Genomic DNA, 6,000 nt, shown 5'->3' on the forward strand with positions numbered 1-6,000 from the left:
AAAGCAGAAGGAATAGATACGGCATATGATATCTCTTGGGAAGAACTGAAAAAGATGCTAATCGAGGAGTACTGTCCTCGAAACGAGATCAGAAAAATGGAATCTGAGTTACGTAATCTGAAGGTTATCGGCGCGAATCTCAATAACTATGAAAAGCGTTTCATGGAACTAGCCTTGTTGTGTCCCGAATTGGTGCCAAACGAGAAACGAAAGATAGAAATGTATATTGACGGTTTATCAATCAATATCAAAGGAAATGTTACATCATCCAAACCAAATACGATGCAGGAAGCCATGACAATGGCACACCAACTCATGGACCAGATCACAGAGAGTTCGATTAAGGCACCAATTACCGAAGTCAAGACAACTGAAGGAAAGAGGAAATGGGAAAACTATAAGGGCAAAAGTACTCAACTGAAGAAACAAGAAACTTTTAAAGGTAAATAAGATGGGGCAACTGCTAGTCCAAACTATAAGGGACCTCATCCGTTCTGCAAAAGATGTTACACACATCATGCAGGTTATTTCCAAGTGGTCTGTGATAAGTGCAACAAGAAAGGACATGTGGCGAAAGATTGTTATGCCACCGTTTCTGAAGTAAAGACAAAACTGACCGATGTCAAGAAATGTTATGGATGCGGGAAGTCTGGTCACTTTATAAATCAATACCCTGATAAGGAGAAGAACAAAGAACCCGCACGTTTGAGGGCATTTAATGTTAGTACCAGTGAAGCACGTGAGGATCCTAATCTTGTTACGGGTACGTTTACCGTTAATAATCAACTAGCTTCTATTATGTTTGATACGGGTGCTGACAGAAGTTATATGTGTAAAGACTTTAGTTCTAAACTAAAATGTGCATCATTGCCTCTAGACGATAAATATACTATTGAATTAGCTAATGGTAAACTGATAAAAGCCGATAAAATTTGCCATGGTTGCGAAATAAATCTCGCTGGTGAAACCTTCAAAATCGATTTGATACCCGTAGAATTAGGAAGTTTTGACGTAATTGTTGGCATGGACTGGATGTCCAAAACAAAAGCGGAAGTTGTTTGCACTGAGAAATCAATTCGCATCCCTCGTAAGGATGAAACGTCATTAATGATTTATGGGGAGAAGAGCAACTCAAAGCTGAACTTTATGAGCTGTATGAAGGCCCAGAAACTTATAAGAAAAGGTTGTTATGCTATTCTGGCACACATAAATAAGATTGATACTGAAGAAAGAAGCATTAATGATATGCCGGTTGTAAGAGAATATCCCGGAGTATTTCCAGAAGAATTACCGGGGCTACCTCCACACAGACGTGTAGAATTCCAGATTGATTTCATACCAGGAGCCGCACCTATAGCCCGATCCCATATAGACTTGCACCTTCAGAAATGCAAGAATTACAAGACCAGTTGCAAGAATTATCGGACCGTGGATTTATTCGTCCCAGTTTTTCACCTTGGGGTGCTCCTATTCTGTTCGTCAAGAAGAAGGATGGATCTATGAGAATGTGCATAGATTACCGAGAATTAAACAAATTAACGATCAAGAATCGGTACCCATTACCGAGGATTGATGATTTGTTTGATCAATTGCAAGGATCAAGTGTTTATTCCAAGATTGATCTACGCTCCGGATATCATCAGCTGAGAGTGAAGGAAGAAGATATTCCTAAAACCGCATTCAGAACCCGTTACGGTCACTATGAATTTCTAGTCATGCCTTTTGGATTAACTAATGCTCCAGCAGTATTCATGGATCTAATGAATCGCATCTGTAGATCGTATTTAGACAAATTTGTCATTGTTTTTATCGATGACATATTGATTTACTCAAAGAACAAGGAAGAACATGAGCAACACTTAAGACTGGTACTAGAGATACTCAAGAAAGAAGAATTGTACGCAAAATTTTCGAAGTGTGATTTCTGGTTACAAGAAGTACAATTTTTGGGCCATGTTGTCAGTAAACATGGAATTAAAGTTGACCCCGCCAAGATCGAAGCCATTAGTAAATGGGAAACACCGAAGACTCCAACACAAATACACCAATTCTTAGGTCTTGCTGGTTACTACCGAAGATTCATTCAAGATTTCTCTAGAATCGCCAAACCCTTAAATACATTGACTCAAAAGGGAAAGAAGTATGATTGGTCCACGGAACAGGAATCCTCATTCCAGTTATTAAAGAAGAAGTTAACGTCTGCACCCATTTTGTCATTACCAGAAGGAAATGATAATTTCGTGATCTATTGTGACGCTTCGCACCAAGGTTTAGGATTTGTATTAATGCAACGCACAAAAGTTATCGCATATGCCTCACGACAACTAAAAATTCATGAAAAGAACTATACGACGCACGATTTGGAACTTGGAGCAGTAGTTTTTGCACTCAAAATATGGAGACACTACCTATATGGCACCAAGTGTACAGTGTACACTGACCATAAGAGTCTTCAGCATATTTTTGATCAAAAACAACTCAATATGTGGCAATGTCGCTGGGTAGAGTTGTTAAACGATTACGATTGTGAAATCCGTTACCACCCCGGAAAGGCTAATGTTGTAGCTGATGCCCTAAGTCGAAAAGAAAGAGTAAAACCTCTTAGGGTTCGAGCTTTGAATATTACAATTTGTACTGATCTCACAAAGTAAATTCAAGCAGCACAGTTAGAGGCTTTAAAAGAAGAAAATGAAAAAGGCGAAATGAGCAGAGGGTTAGAAAAACAGCTTGAAGAAAAAGCCGATGGAACCCTGTATTTTGCTGATAGGATATGGGTACCAAAACATGGTAATCTAAGGCAACTAGTACTGGATGAAGCACACAAAACGAGGTACTCAATTCGCCCAGGAAATGGGAAAATGTACCACGATCTCAAGAAGTTTTATTGGTGGCCTAATATGAAGACAGAAATTGCTACTTATGTAAGCAAATGTTTGACGTGTTCAAAGGTCAAAGCTGAGCACCAAAAGCCGTCAGGATTACTGCAACAACTAGAAATTCCACAGTGGAAATGGGAAAGAATAACCATGGATTTCATTACGAAATTGCCATGGACTACAAGTAGTCATGATACTATTTGGGTGATAGTTGATCGTCTAACTAAATCAGCTCACTTTCTACCAATAAAGGAGACAGACAGTATGGAGAAATTAGCACGCCTATATTTGAAGGAAGTAGTTTCCAGGCATGGTGTACCTATCTCTATCATATCTGATCGCGACACCCGATTCACATCACGTTTCTGGCAGTCATTACAAAAAACATTGGGAACTCGATTAGATATGAGCACCGCTTATCACCCACAGACAGATGGTCAAAGTGAAAGAACAATACAAACATTGGAAGACATATTACGGGCATGCGTGATTGACTTTGGAACCAGTTGGGATCGACACTTACCGTTGGCAGAATTTTCATACAATAACAGCTATCATACGAGCATCAACGCAGCGCCATTTGAAGCACTTTACGGTAGAAAGTGCAGATCTCCTATCTGTTGGAGTGAAGTAGGAGAAAGACAACTTACTGGACCAGAAATTATTCACGAAACCACCGAAAAGATCATTCAAATACAACAGCGATTGAAAACGGCCATGAGTCGCCAAAAGAGTTATGCTGATGTAAGAAGAAAACCGCTAGATTTTCAAGTGGGCGACAAAGTCATGTTGAAAGTGTCACCCTGGAAAGGCGTTGTACGATTTGGTAAACGAGGAAAGCTAAGTCCTAGGTACGTAGGACCCTTTGAAATCACCGAAAGAATTGGAGCAGTTGCTTATCGATTAAGGCTACCACAAGAACTTAGTAGTGTTCATGACACATTTCACGTGTCAAATTTGAAGAAATGTTTAGCTGAAGAGGATGTCGTAATTCCTCTTGACGAAATACGAATCAATGATAAACTCCATTTTATCGAAGAACCTGTTGAAATCATGGACCATGAGGTCAAACAATTAAAACAAAGCAAAATACCGATAGTTAGGGTTCGTTGGAACGCTAGACGAGGACCCGAGTTTACTTGGGAACGTGAGGATCAAATGAAGCAAAAGTATCCACATTTGTTCACTGATATCGCTCATAAAACAGGTACTACTCAAAATTTCGGGACGAAATTTTCTATAACGGGGAGGTTATGTGATGACCCGGAAAATTTTGACTAATTTAAACCAATTCTCTATATGATTTAATATTATTTAAATATACATATATATAGATTATAAGATGTACAAGTAGAACACTAATTGCTACTGTAAAAACGACTTTGCTACAGTAAAACACTATTTGCTACAGTAAAACACTATTTGCTACAGTGAAACCGTATTTTGCTACAGTGATTTGCTACAGTAAACACTATTTGATGCCGACGAACTAGCAAACAAAATCGAAAAAGGCGACCATGCGATCGCATGGCAAAAACACTGAAAACTCATGCGATCGCATGAGCTACAGTAAATGAAAAGGTACTATAAAAATGCCAGTTTGCTCGACGGATTCTCACATATTTTTCTTCTTCTATATTCAATATTTATATTTATATTATAATTATAATTTTAAATTTAAGTTTAATAATAATAAGGTATATACAAGGGTATTTTTAATTCGGGTTTCAAACCGTTTTAAGCTAAGGAAATATTGGGTATTGTTCGGGGTATTGTTCTTGAATCCAAGGTCAACCATACAGTCGTCTACCATCATTACGTTTACGCAATTTGCCTACAATATTGAGTCTCAATATTGAACTGTGAGTTATAGTCTCCCTTTTTAAATACTTTAAATATTTTTGGGCTGAGAATACATGCAATTTATTTTAAACGCAATAAGACACAAGTACATACAAAATTCTACACTTAGTTAAACCGAAAATCCCTTAGCTTTGGTAACTAGTAGCTGCCAGTACATAGGATATGGACTGGTGGGCGCGAATAATTGTATATGGATCCATAGGGCTTGACATCCCCGTCCGAGCTAGAGCGCTAGCCTTTTAACGGACGTATGTTATTTGAGTTTAAGACACGTTGATTTGCGTGTATTAAAACGAATGGGGTAATTATCACTATAGCGTTAAGTTTAGTTACCAGGGTGCTCTGTTACGTAGAATCTATTGATAAACTTTTGATGAAATCTTGTGGTCTATCTTTATATATGTTTATGACTCGAGCAATTAAACCTATAACTCACCAACATTCGTGTTGACTTTTTAGCATGTTTTATTCTCAGGTCCTTAGAATGCTTTCGCTGTGATGTGCTTGTTGCCTGCATGGAGTCTCTCATGCTTTGTACAAAGTTTATTGCATTCAAAATAAAACTGCGTTGTGTAATAAATAATTGGACTGTGATGTCAACCTGTAAATTAAAGACTTATGTATTTCGGGGTTTTGCTTATACCTAAGCACTCGCCCACATGTTTATAACTTTCTATGTTTAGAAAGTCACTTATTTTAATGAATGCAATATTTTATCAAAACGTATCATATAGAGGTCAAAACCTCACTGTAGAATCAATGATTAACGTGCGATTTTGACCGGTCGTTACAATTAGGTATACAGAAAGTTTTCATATATGATTTAAAAGATTTTTCATGTTATATGTAATGTCTAAAACGTCCTTAAAATTCAAATTCGATTTTGTGTTTATCGAACTCTAAAACAGTCACTGTAAGTGTATTTTTTTTATTTTATTTACTTCTTTTCTGTTAAATTAAAGACAACGATGATTACCTGTTTATGTTTCACAAATTTATCTTAATTCAACCTCCAAACTAACAGAATTGATTTTGTTTGGGTTCTGATCGGATTGAATTCATGAAGAAGAAATAGTGAGACAGATAGTATAGGATATATAAATTAATTGTGGTATTAAAACAGAAAAACCAAAAGCAGACGGATGGTTAAGCACATGACGGGTGAGCGGGAGGTCACGGGTTCGAGCCCCGGCGTGGGCTATTCTTTTTAGAAAAACTTATAAAATGGGTATATACTTTTATATTTTCATTAATATTATTA

This window comes from Rutidosis leptorrhynchoides, chromosome 4 (genome assembly GCF_046630445.1).
Source record: "Rutidosis leptorrhynchoides isolate AG116_Rl617_1_P2 chromosome 4, CSIRO_AGI_Rlap_v1, whole genome shotgun sequence".
NCBI lineage: Eukaryota > Viridiplantae > Streptophyta > Magnoliopsida > Asterales > Asteraceae > Rutidosis > Rutidosis leptorrhynchoides.